At 42.0% G+C, this 14,535-nt stretch overlaps 1 protein-coding gene across 1 annotated transcript in view; it reads left to right on the top strand.

Moving 5' to 3' along the window:
• The first annotated feature begins 4,316 nt into the window (after nucleotides 1–4,316).
• The window catches only part of LOC124291406, a 52,077-nt gene continuing 41,858 nt past the window's right edge, over nucleotides 4,317–14,535 (top strand). Inside the window, exon 1 of the mRNA XM_046728392.1 lies at nucleotides 4,317–4,405. The gene's annotated coding sequence lies outside the window, so the exon portion shown is untranslated. The remainder of the gene's footprint in view (nucleotides 4,406–14,535) is intronic.

Below are 14,535 nucleotides of genomic sequence, written 5' to 3'. Positions count from 1 at the left end.
CATTTACCACTTATGTTGGGTGAAAGCCGTAAGGTATACAGGTCTTAGACCGTGTCCATATTTGATGAACCTCACGAGCTGCTGAGTCATTCCTGACAAACACCATCCGGCTATAGGGGTATTCTTACTGAAGGCGCAGTTCAATACGCGCAACCGGGAGTTTTCAACGGGTTCAGTAATCATTTAATCCATTGTTGATTGAAATCATGATCCCACGCTCAACTCCAAATAGTGCAATATTGATCTGTCAATCCCATTTGACACTGATATAAGTCGGGTAGCACGACACGCCATTCATAATATACAATGTGTAGATGTTTCCGCATGCTTAACACGAGGGTAATGCGTTCAACAGTGTTGACTGATTTTACTAAAGCTTGTTTATTAAGGACAATCTTAAAACGTTAAAGGAAATTAGTTTGTACTTCCGTGCAATAATGTTGTTCTTTCTTCACCCGCCTATACGCCGACAACGACTAAACTTACGCCCATATCCCCCGCCGTGATATTGCTGGAACATTGCTAAAAGAGGCGTAAAACCATACTCACTCACTCACTAAAATTGACCTGAATGATTTCGAGTATTCGTACTCAGACGGAGTGGGTGATTTTAATCACAGGATTGTTTGGACCCGATAACAAAAACACACTTTTTATTTGTCAAATGGTTTTGCTATTGAAATGGCATTCATATATATTTCCGCCAATACAACTTTGGAACGTCTCATGCAAAGAACGAGACATGACTGACAGGTTTAGGATAACAATGTATGAATGAGTGAGTGAGTATGGTTTAACGCCAATTTTAGCAATCTTCCAGCAATATCACGGCGAGGACACCAGAAATGGGCTTCACACATTGTGCCCATGTGGGGAATCGAGCCCGGGTCTACGAGCGAACGCTTTAACCACTAGGCTACCCCACCGCCCCTCTATGAATGACCACCACGTGTGTGTGTGTGTGGGGGGGAACAATCCTTAAGTAAGCACACGCATGTAGCCAAATATATGGCCCTATAAATAATGTTTGGTCACGCGTAATACCGTCGACTTTATCCCCATTCGGGAGCAGTTCAAAAGTCAATATGGCGCACAAATGCAGGGGGGTGGAATTGGGGTGAATGGGTGTTCTCTGTGTGTGTGTGTGTGTGTGTGTGTGTGTGTGTGTGTGTGTGTGTGTGTGTGGTGGTGGTGGTGGTCTTCCTTAATGATTAATTTTGGGGGCTTTTACATTCGAGTCAATAATTTGATAACTCATTCAGTTTTAAAATGAGACCCATCACTGTTACTTAGTTAAGTTTTTATATGCCATGAAACCTTTGAATCGCTCCCTTGTTTTGGTGTAAGAGACACGAGGAAGTCACGACATTACAAATCATACTCTGTGAGGGGGTCCATAGCACGTGAATGAAAGTATACATAGTATACAATGGGCACGTGGGGACGATTCCGGGATTTGATGATCAGACCCCGTCACTTTTTTGATTTTGTCAATCAATCAAATGTTTATTAACGTCTCACCTGTGTACATAAAAGTAAAGTAAATCGCCGTCTTTGCTTATAATATCGATCAACATGGTGATCTGGCACAGCTAGAGTCGATAATTATCAAACGGTAATTTTATAGCTGGAATATATTCCAATACAACGTAAAAGAACAAACGCTCCAAAGACCCATACTATTTCTGTTTTCACTACAGTGAAGAAGTTCTAGATATTTCCAAGCAACTTGCTAAAAAAATACTGAAAAATACGTATCAGATCTGTCCTCGTTCATGTGGCAGTGAATAACTCCTTTCTTTAGTTACACTGAATTGCGTAACAATTTGTTTACTCATTAAACAGCTGCACGTGATTAAGTTTAGGAAGCCGATGGTCCAAAGTCCACTGTTTATCAAACCAAGGTGAACGGGAGCAGAGATAGTATTCCATGTCACCGAGCACTTATACCACAGGTCGATGAGTACAGTTATATACAGACTGACGCCTAGTCTCTGAACTATTTATGGGGTATGGGTAGCCAAATGGTTACAGCGTCCGCTCGTCACGACGAAGACCCGGGTTCGATTCCCCACATGAGTACAATGTGTGAAGCTCATTTCTGATATCCCCCCGCCGTGATGTTGCTGGGATATTGCTAAAAGCAGCGTAAAACCATACTCATTCACTCTAAAATATATAATTTTGACGGAAACATAAAGTCCATTCAAATTTAAAAGGAACCCTAGTGATACGAGAGAACCTGTGGAAAATCTACACTTGCTTCATCTAGTGATACAGTATAAAGTAAGGCTGGGCGAAGAGATACAACATACGATTCAGAATCTGTGAGACAGGCTTAGTCAAGCTGAAGGGGTCGTTGTCGGCACAGGTACTACAGATACGTACCCCAGGTACGTTTCTGTATACAGATATGTACCCTAAACAAAGTCAAAATACAGAAACGTACCTGGTACCCTAAAAGGCAGACGAGTCCATATTCCGCAATCCAAAACGGAAACTGTATGTAGTTGTTCCCGTTCAACTGATTGCGATTGGTATTCATATGCATCGCGAAATATCCGTTACTGTGTATTCTCATTACTTACATAACGCAATCAAATGTATCTAATACAACACCATGACAATTCCGATCAAGAATACGACACAATGGGAATGGAATCGTCCTAGGGTACCTTTCTGTATTCTCATTATGGCCAGGGTACGTTTCTGTACACAGAAACGTACCTGGGGTACATATCTGTAGTACCCGTGCCGACAACGACCCCTTCAGTCTAAGTTACAAACGCCAATGTTAAATAGGAGAACTGTTATATATCAAAGAACACAATGTAAATTCAGGCGTTCGAATGTTTTTAAATTATTTTCATTCTCAGCTGCATGGGAAGTATAGAATCCAAGAAGACGCTTAGAAGTTGACCCGTCACATCACCATCTCCTCCTACCAGAGTAGGCTGGGTAAGCGTTAAAGCGTTCGCTCGTCATGCCGAAGACCCGGTTTCGATTCCCCATGGGTACAATGTGTGAAGCTTATTTCTGGTGTCCCCCGCGTGATATTGCTGGAATATTGCTAAAAGCAGAATAAAACTAAACTCACTCACTCATGCTGCCGCCGACATTCATCCGACTACTATCAGCGACCACACTATCATGAACACTACTCTCAGCATTAGGCTTGGGACTTATTACAATGATATCATGGCTTTATATTGAAGGCAGTGAAACAGATAGTTTACGTTTAGCACTGAAACCCACGAGAACGGGTAGGGTGCTAGTCTGCCTCACAGTCCCTTGACCGCAGTTTACCCTTCCGTCCAGCCCTTTCTGCATTGCTAAAGCCCTAAATGAAGCAAGTTAGTGAGTGATTATAGTTTTTCGCCACTGTTAAGCAATATTACAGTAATATCACGGCTGGGGACACCAGAAATGGGCTTCACACACCGTACCCATGTAAGGAATCGAACCCGGTCCTTCGGCGTGACGAACGAACGCTTTAACCACTAGGCTACCCTCTGCCCCTTAAATGATGCAAGACTAAAGCACTAGACTTTATTAAAGCAAACCAAAAGGTTCCTGTAATTTGTTTACACTGTACCTTTTCTATTGTAATATTGACCCTTTACCGCCAGTCTTCTAGTATCTGTATCTAATAGTTGCTTGTGATGTAATTTGGAGCGGGATTTTACATATTGTAAGAACGTGTCCCGATCCTTTTTGCCCTTTGTGAATAAAAGTATGTTTAACACACCCCACATACCCCTGTGTAACAACGGTCATATTTGTTACAACTAAGAGGATGTATTATACCTTCACTATCACACGTATACCCGTGCCAGGACGATTGTTTAAGAATGACTTTGCACTTCTAGTTCTTCCTGAATTCCTTCAGATGAATAGTGATTTTGCACACATCATAAGCGTCAGTATAAAACCCAATCAGACCAAAACAACACGATCACTTATCGCGGACTCCCTGAACTCAGTCGTACAATACACACATATAGAACTGATAACTAAGCGGTGATAAAAGATTTTTTTCCTGGAAAGAAATTCTCTAAATTATGTCCCAGTCCTGATATAATAAAATCAAACTCTCTATTAAATACATGTATATTAGTTTTAAAAATCAGTAACGTTTGTCGATTCAGAAAGAACATGTTAATATCAATATGAAAAATGTGTAAAGGGACAATAATCTAGGCACCACATTTCCTTGCTGCATAGTTTAGATATCAACCATTTATATTTGTCGATGATGACACGTGCCGCTCCCTTATATTGCAGCTATATATAAGCTTGCCTCGCCTTGAAGCGGTTTCTTCGGCAGGTGTTTGAACGGGTGACGATCCGCTGCTATGTCGAGGCTGTCTTGAGTTCGAATCTGGGATAGAGCAAGCTTATTCAAGTAAGTACCGTTTTGCAAAACAACAAATTTTGACAAAATATGTGAACTACATGTATATATTTAACGATCTTGACGTCTAGAGAGCGACACGGTCATAAAAGTTGGAATGGTGCCTCTTTGTGAAATAGGCACAGCTATAGCAGTATTCGAGTACAGTAAACTATTATAACGAACACAAAGAGACTACGAATTTTGAGTTCGTTATATCCATAGTTCGTTATACGCGTTCCGACAAAATTATACAGAAAGTGTCCGGGGCGAAACAAACAGTTCGTTATATCCGTCAGTTCGTTATATACGTCAGTTCGTTATATCCGTCAGGTCAGTTCGTTATATCCGTCAGTTCGTTATATACGGCAGTTCGTTATATACGTAGTCTGCTGTATGAATTAAATTTAACACGTCCATATACACATTTTGTCTTCAACTCGGATAACACGATAGACCTGCGTCAGGGTCCAATGTACTTCCAGCATCATGGTTTTATCCTTGCATATATTTCACACTTAATTCCCCAGGCAACGAAAGCTTAATGTCGATTTCATGTACCTGGGGTAAAATCGGAAACATCGAACTCATGTTGACGAACCCTTCGAGTTCGTTATATCCGTAGTGTTGTGTTAATTGAGTTGAATACTGAGCGAGCACAGGAGTAAACACTGATTCCACTCGCCAGTGTATACACAGCTGACCACGTGGCTGTAAGTGCAATGTGCATTTCAATTTCACTTCCGCTCCACTGACACGGGGTGAGACTTCTACTTGGTAACATTCCACCAGTAATTAGGCTTTAATGAACGGTGATCTTTCCGATGGGGAAATACCTTGAACTATTTCATCACACCGAATGAATTCATCAATAAATTTAACAGAATGGGTGGAATAAATTAAATAAATAATACGGGCGGAATTGCTGTACAATGAATAAACTTAGTAGAATTGCTATACAATGAATAAACTTAGTAGAATTGCTATACAATGAATAAACTTAGTAGAATTGTTATACAATGAATAAACTTAGTGGAATTGCTATACAATGAATGAACTTAGTAGAATTGCTATACAATGAATAAACTTAGTAGAATTGCTATACAATGAATAAACTTAGTGGAATTGCTATACAATGAATAAACTTAGTAGAATTGCTATACAATGAATAAACTTAGTGGAATTGCTATACACTGAATAAACTTAGTAGAATTGCTATACAATGAATATACTTAGTAGAATTGCTATACAATGAATAAACTTAGTAGAATTGCTATACAATGAATAAACTTAGTGGAATTGCTATACAATGAATAAACTTAGTGGAATTGCTATACACTGAATAAACTTAGTAGAATTGTTACACAATGAATAAACTTAGTAGAATTGCTATACAATGAATAAACGTAGAATAAATGACGTTAAAGAAAGGATGGAATTAAAGAATGTGTGCAATGATTGCAATGAAAAGAATTAATCTATTCGATAGAAAGAATAGAACGTAGTAGAATGACATCAATCTAATGAACAGAATTAGATCAGAAATACTGAATACTATTAATCTAATGGATAGAATTGATAGAATTGAAATAGAACAACATTATCCAGTGGATAGAATTAGTAGAATGGAAATAGAATATTATTAATCTAATGGATGGAAATACTGGAATGTGGATAGACTAATACCTAGCTAGTGGATGGAATGAATAGAAAAACTAAACTGAAGAGAATCAAGGTAAGGATTGAAATGAAGCTATATATTAAAGGAACGGCATGTTTCAACAAAGACGACCGAGCGAATTGTATAGAACAGCGGGAGGAAACACGACGTGTAAAGTATATGATAACCTGCTCCATTGTGTCCTGGAGGGGGTCACAACGCTTATCACGACATAGGCATAGTATCGGCACACTCTGGGGCATGAATAAGAGGAAGACGAGACGGTAGCATATCAATCATGGGTCGGATTCCATACATTGCGACATTGTCAAGGTCAAGGACGTGGGATCAAAACGTGACGTGAACTAATGGCGCTGTATCAGTGTTGACACGAGGCCCGGCCTTGTTGACGTGCGCAGGGTGTGCACCTTCCTTCTTGCCAACCATCCTGGCTAGTCGTAAACACGTTTAGTATTTCATGGGTAGACGGTCAGCCTGTTACAATTCCACAATCAATGTCCCCGTAGCGAGGTGTGGTTCGTCGCCTTGCGCAATGTTTCAGTTACATGCATGCAGCCTACCAAATCAACGTTGGAGGAAAGAGTGAGCGAGTGAGCTTAGTTTTACGCCGCTTTTACAATATCCCAGCAATTTCACCGAGCCATAGATGACACCAGAAATGGGTTTCACACATTGTATCCATGTGAGGAATCGAACCCGGGTACTCTGGGTAACCACAAGGCTACGCCACTGCCCTGGGAGCAAGGAATGACGTAATTACCGTTTTATGTGTTTTCAACTTTGGTGAAATCAAAGATTTGGGTATGGTACTCACGATCCTTGAAACAAGACGAAATCAGGGCGAATCGGGATTCGAACCCACGATACAAGTTTCTCTCACGCCGATAGCAAGCGGTGTTTTGGCGACTAGGCCATGTATGTACTCATGTCACTGTGGAGGTTCCGCTCAAAGCACGCTATAGTTTTCGACCGTTTGTTGGACGTATAAGTCTGTCTGTTGCTTTGGGTTATGTTTTCTTGTTCTTTCTTTCCCTTTTCATACCACTGCTATCAGCACGATCGCACTCGGTCGTTCAGAATCGAGCCCATTCATGGTGTCCTCTCCGTGATATTGCTAGAATATTGCTAAAAGCTGCGTAAAACTTAACTCACTCACTCGACAAACTGATTGAGTCATAAACATCGATCTTTAAACTGGGATACGATTACGAGCATTTACCAAACAGCAATACCATGTCTGTCCAGAATGTAAACGGGTCATGAACTGGTCAGTTATGTGGATCAACGCCGGCGATTATCAAGAATGTATGTTGTGTTGTATGGTCAAATACTGAGTGAGTGAGTTTTAGGCCGCTTTTAGCAATATTCCAGCAATATCACTGCGGGGGACACCAGAATTAGGCTTCACACATTTGGGGATCAAACCCGCGTGACGAGTGAACGCTTTAACCACTAGGCTACCCCGCGCCCCCCATTTGTCTCCGACCGCCTCCGTGGCGTAGTGGTTAGAGCGTCCGCCTTGAGAGCGGAAGGTCGCGGGTTCGATCCCCGACCGCGTCATACCAAAAGACGTTAAAATATGGTACTTGTTGGTCCCTGCCTGGCGCTCGGCATTAATGGCTACAACAAGGACTGGTCGGCTCGGAGTCCGTATAATGTGTCTGAGTGGGGTATTCATGCTTCACTGCGGCATGGTATCTCAGTGGGCTAGCACTATAAACCAGCTTAAGTCTGGGCTAGTACAAGCAGCCGCACATACACATACACATGCATGCACGTCGTCATATGAGCGAAATATTCTCAAGCACGACGTTAAACCCAATTTCACCTCACCTCACCATTTGTCTCCTGAACAGCACCAGGTTTACAACATTTCCACTGCATCACTTCATTATAAGATTGTTGTCAGAATGGATGGTTATATATCACTCGTATCATTCTGATGCAGTTTATCACCGTTTCATCTAATTGTTATTTTGCACCTGATTCCCTTTGTTACCTAACCCAACGATTAACCTACATGACATTCACAAACATCCCGTCCAGGGTCGCAGTGATACCGATAGTTCATAAACAGGCTGTTGACTGCGAGAAGCGCTGTCCGGTCACAATAACACGAGCCACGGTACTGCAGGTCCGCGCCAGGTTACCTGTGACCTGGTTCTGTCTGTCATGTAGACTGGTCATTTATGTCGGTGAAGCTGCGCCTGGGGCGGACTGACCTTCAAGCGATCAGGACGTGGCCCATTCGCCGCCAGTTTATCAGCAGCAGGCGGGGCCCGGATTCAACTCGAAGTTTCATCTGTATTATTCATCCGTGTTAGTTTCAGTTGTTATGAAGCTAACTCAATTAATTCTTTGGCGAAGTGTGTTCAGAACAGCAAGGTGGACACTTGTTTTGTTTGTTTGAGTGAGTGAGTGTGGTTTTACGCCGCTTTTAGCAATATTCCAGCAATATCAAGGCGAGAGACACAAAAATGTGTTTCACACATTTTACCCATGTGGGGAATCGAACCCGGGTCCTCGGCGTGACGAGCGAACGTTTTAACCACTAGGCTACCCCACTGCCCCTATGTCTAAGTTAGAGTATGGCAGCTCCGATCATATAGTGGCGCTAAGATCACTTTGTGCAAGCAGGCCTTTACCAGTGTCTTCGCCATAATGTAAGGACCATATGATAGTCTGGAATATTTGGTCTCTGTTGTTACCAATGATCTTCCCGTACCTTTGTCCAGCATGATCGGGGTATATACGTCCTGACTGCTCGCCCAGAAAATGTTTTACTCCACCGCGCTCGTGGAAATCGTCAGAGGCTTATATCACTCCAGGTATCCGCTGATATGCTGTGATTTACTGTGATTGAGTGAGTTAGGTTTTACGCCGCTTTTAGCAATATTCCAGCAATATCACGGCGGGGGAACATCAGAAATGGGCGTCACACATTGTACCCATGTGGGGAATCGAACCCGGATCTTCGGCGTGACAAGGGAACGCTTTAACCACTATTCTATACCACCGACCCACTTTGGTTTGAGAGTGAAGCCCATTTCTTGTGTCACCCGCCGTGATATTGCTGGAATAGTGCTAAATGCGGCGTAAACCTAAACTCACTCATTTTGTTTATGACCCGACCAAGTTATATTTTCCCATATTAACTGCAACAGTTAATTATTCTTTGGGTACACTGAAGGTTTGTAAAGCGTTTGTTTAGCTCACCTCACACTGATTATAACTTATTCATTATCATTTATACTGAGAGAAACGAATAAAGGATCACAGGAAAATTATATTCAAGCGTTCCTTATTATTTTCCAGTTTTCATCACCAGTTTTGAATAGCGCTGTGGTGATGAAAACTTGAAAATAATAAAGGAACGTTTGAATTTTCCTGTGATCGTTTATTTGTTTCTCTATGTATATTTAGTGAAGCCGCGTTATATGCATGAAACAACAGTTTAAGCTTTTGAAAATGCGACTCCACTTTGTATAGTTTGTTTAGTATGTTAGATAATCTAATAGATTTGCACAAGTAGCGCCAGGATATTGTTCAAAGAGGATCTTTTCCTGTATGAACATCGGTTCAAGTGCTGTTGACATCAAGCGGTTCCAAGAACACCCAACGTGTATCCTGCTACGGCACGCTCAGACCGGACGGCGCTTAATCGAAGGTTTGATGATTAGGTCATTTTGACACAGCTGGATATTGCGAAACTGCACTTGGATTCCTGTGGTTGGTGCACCAAGTCGTACTAGTTCCTGTTTACTAGAGTGCGCGTGCTAGTGCGTCACAACAATAATTGATATGCGACAACAATTATGTTAGCGGATGTCATACTATATAAAGTACATGTTAAAGTGCATACTACAGAACACGGATAATTGTTTCTATGGCGCCACTCGGTTGTGTTCCCCTAGATCTTATCTTTGACCAAATACCATCCTAACGGGATTAGGGGCGGTGGGGTAGCATCGTGGTTAAAGCGTTCGCTCGTCACGCCGAACATCCGGGTTCGATTCCCCACATGGGTACAATGTGTGAAGCCTATTTCTGGTGTCCCCTACCTTTATATTGCTGGATTGACGCTAAAAGTTGCGTTAATCCAAATCACCCACACTCACTCACTCACTCACTCACTTACATAACGGGATTTGGTGGTCATATTTCTTACCAACATGGGACACCGGGTGTTTTTACAAAGCAAATTTGCCATAACTATCCCTCGAGCGAACAGCAATCAAATAAATGAGTGAATGTGCTTTTATGGTTATGTCCCCCACCTAGGTAGCAATAGGTAGAGGAGAAATTGACTTGATTTCCTCATTTCTTAAAATTTTCATATCTTGAGGTTTCAGATCTGTTTTGGGGCGGTGGGGTAGCCTAGTGGTTAAAGCATTCACTCGTCACGCTGAAGACCCGGGTTCGAATCCCAATATGGGTACAATGTGTTAAGCCCATTTCTGGTGTCCCCCGCCGTGATGTTGCTGGAATATTGCTAAAAGCGGCGTAAAACCAAACTCAGTCAGTCACATCACGGAGGGGGGACACGTCATCTGGTACCAACCGTCTGGACCAGACAAACCAGTGATTACTACACAGTCAAGTAAGAGACACAAACAGTCCACCCGATCCATTTAGTTACCTCTTTCACTTAACAATGGTCTGCTTTCTCCAACGGTGAGGTTTACCTGCAGAAACGGTCACTCATAGTCATATACATGTAATTACATCCGTTTGTTGGTGGAGGGTCAGTCGCCACATTACCCAGTAACCTCTCATACAGATCCCCAAACAAATGTACTCAATACAGACCATGCAAGTCGGAAATACTGATATAATAACTAACCCTAACTATATTAGTTCCTGAAAATGAAGACTGACTGACTGAGTTTGGTTTAACGCCGCTTTTAGCAATATTCCAGCAACATCACGGCGGGGGACACCAGAAATGGGCTTAACACATTGTACCCATGTGGGGAATCGAACCCGGGTCTTCGGTGTGGAGAGCGAACGCTGTAACCAGTGAGTACCCCAACCGCCCTGATGGATGGATGGGACTGATTTCAAAGGTGGGTGATGGTCAGGTGCGGGTGGGAAGAATTCATCAAAGGATCCATGAAGGAATAGAAACAATATCAAGATACTGACTGACTGAGTTTGGTTTAACGCCGCTTTTAGCAATATCCCAGCAACATCACGGTGGGGGACACCAGAAATGGGCTTAACACATTGTACCCATGTGGGGAATCGAACCCGGGTCTTCGGCGTGACGAGCCAACGCTTTAACCATTAGGCTACCCCACCGCCCCTGAAAATGAAGAAAGTCTCTGGGCTTCTTTTTTATAGTTTACAAAGATAGTTACCTTTTACGAATATACTTCAGGAAGCGTTTGTCCATAGTACATGTTCATTCTAGAAGACCGCAGTTTCTGAAAACGAAGAGTCACTGGACTCATTATATATTTCATTTTATCAAGATAATTTAGGAACTGTGGTTTTATTAAGAAAAGCAAGATTTATGGATGTCAACTTCTTTATTGTGAATAACACGACGTTCGAGTGTATGCTTGTCCCTTCATCAGATGAACGGCAGGGAATACTCTGGTGTTCCTCACTGGATCCATATCCCCAGAGTATTCCCTGCCGTTCACCTGATGAAGGGACAAGCATACACTCCGAAACGTCGTGTTATTCATAATAAAGAAGGTTGACATCCATAATCTTGCTTTTTTGTGCATTCAACATCTAAATGCCCTTCAAAGATTTGTGGGTTGTTTTCTAAATAGTCAGGTATATAGGATAATTTAGTGTCATTTCACCTGGTTGCACGGATGAGCCTTCTTTCACCCTGAAAGGGTCAGCGTGACATGACATAAATCACTTCTCGTTGAGACAAACACAGCAGGCGAACTGAACAGTGAGGACGGCCCCGGCTAATCTGTCATACAGATCCTGAAGCAAATATATCCAAGAAAGCCCACGCAAGTCTAGAAAATGCGGCAAGTCTAGATGAAGAAAGTCCCAGGGCTCCTTTTCATTATATTTTATTTTTTTACTATGAACTTTTTTTCGGTAAAATATGTTCATTTCAGAGACTAGTTGTTAGTCTAGGCCCCGGCCTGTGTGTAATGTGTGATATTGTAGGCTATTACCTTCTTAGGCGTGGTCCATGCGGGAGACACAAATAATGCCAAGGACAACTTTCATGGGCGATGGGTTCGGTATAACACCATTTTGAACACTATTCCTGTATGGAATTGGTTGAGTGGTAGCGTGGTTATGTGGCTGAATGGTTGAGTGGTTGAATGGTTGAGTGAGTGAGTGGTCAGAATTTATTTCATCTCGAGAGAATCCTGAATGATGCATGCCTTTGAGCTGTACCACTTTATTCCGCTCCATTCGTGTTACTCAGTACGATACTGAACAGTGATTTCTATGTCTTGGAAAGAACATTGTCGCCTTGTCGCCCTATCGTCCTCACGAATCAAGGAAAAGTTTAAAATTATCCACATTGTGGCCATTTGTCGCAATGTCTAGGGAAACTATAATTTTCGACTTGTACAACCCGAGAGCATGCAGATTTCAGTGAATTAGGATGACTTGGGCTGATTTCCAAGGTGAACACGCGTAGCCATATGACGACTTTTGATTACTTCCTGATCACTGAAGATCCGGGTTAGAATTGATCTTCAGTAACTCCTGCGTGTTGTAAGAGGCAACGAACAGGATCGAGTGCCAGACAGGCTTTCGGACTTTGTTGCCACGTGTCGTTGTATGACAGTTTCGTAGATAGATGCTCATGATGTCAGTCACTAGATTGTCTGGTAGAGACTCGTTTATTTACAGACCGCCACCATATCATAATGTAATGCTGTATTGTAATGCTGCCGAGAGCGACGTTTAACAACAAACAATGTAGTGACTGAGTGAGTTTAACGCCGCACTCAGCAATATTCAACAATAATCGTAAACAATACCAACATAATGATCATCGATCTACGCAATTGGGAACCGATGACATGTGTCCAACGAGATCTAGTGGTCAGTCTTCCTGACTTAGCTGACACGTGTCATCGTATTTCAATTCCGAAGATCGATGCTCATGATGTCAATCACTGGATTGTCTGGTCCAGACTCAATTATTTATAGACCGATGGAACCTTGCTGAGTGTGCAGCGTTAAACAGCCAACAAACACAAACTTCTAATTTTGGCTATTCCAAAGTTTCGAAACACAGTTTTTCAAATGTCATTTATCTATGATTGTGCTTGTTTATGGAATATTCTCTCCTCCACAATAAATTTAGAATGTACCAATTTATTACAATCATTGAAATCTAAACTATCTGAAAAAAATATAAACTTCCTCAATATTTCCTATTTGGTGAAAGGAAGATTAATATTTTACACACAAAGTTAAGACATCCGTGTAGTTCTTTATATGATGTGCGTTTTCGTCTAAAGTTAACTGAAAGTAAAGCTTGCCTTTGTTGTGCTCTGGTGGAAGATGCCAATCATTTCTTTTTAAAATGCCCTGAGAATGTCAGCTGATTTGATACAAGGCTTTGAAATCATGATGGTTAGCTTAGACATTAACACCATTCTGTACGGCAGCCTTGGTCTGCCTCAAACCATATGTGAAAATATGTTAAGTCTATAGTCCATAAATTCATCGTATGTAGTAAGCGTTTCAGTTAATGTGTAATATGTCTTGCCTCTGATCATTGCCCATGACATTTATTGTTTCCATGTGATTTACAGGAGCGGGCTTTAATAGGTAGAATAACTTGTGCCCAATCCCTTCCAGTGCTGAATAAAATATGTTCAAACAAACAAACAAACTTCCTCAAGGGAGTGGCGTTATCACAGTAGTGGTTGTAAGTATCCTCACCCAGTGCGTGGCTGTAAATGCAAATATATGCTGTCCTAACAAGATCTGTTTACTCTACAGATCAAATGTGTAGTGGTTAGAGCGTCCGCCCGGAGAGCGGAAGGTCGCGGGTTCGATCCCCGACCGCGTCATACCAAAAGACGTTAAAATATGGTACTTGTGGGTCCCTGCCTGGCGCTCGGCATTAATGGGTACAACAAGGACTGGTCGGCTCGGAGTCAGTATAATGTGTCTGAGTGGGGTATTCATGCTTCACTGCGGCATGGTATCTCAGTGGACTAGCACTATAAAACCAGCTTAAGTCTGGGCTAGTACAAGCAGCAGCACATTCACGTACACACGCATGCACGTCGTCATATGAGCGAAATATTCTCAAGTACGACGTTAAACCCAATTTCCCCTCACCTCACCTCTACATATCAAATGTTTTGGAACTGAACGACGATTGTCATTGATTCATTGATTGGTGATTGTGTAACTAGGTTGTCATCTCAAAACGGGGAAAAAAATTCCCAAACATTCAATCAGCTCTCAAAGTGAGAACTGGATCAGGGTCCCAATCCACAAAACGTTC

The sequence above is a fragment of the Haliotis rubra genome, unplaced genomic scaffold (genome assembly GCF_003918875.1).
Source record: "Haliotis rubra isolate DU_JTF1 unplaced genomic scaffold, ASM391887v1 Scf490, whole genome shotgun sequence".
In the NCBI taxonomy this organism is placed as follows: domain Eukaryota; kingdom Metazoa; phylum Mollusca; class Gastropoda; order Lepetellida; family Haliotidae; genus Haliotis; species Haliotis rubra.
The sequence above is the reverse complement of the archived record's forward strand: the minus strand, read 5'-3'. Positions and strand labels throughout refer to the sequence as shown.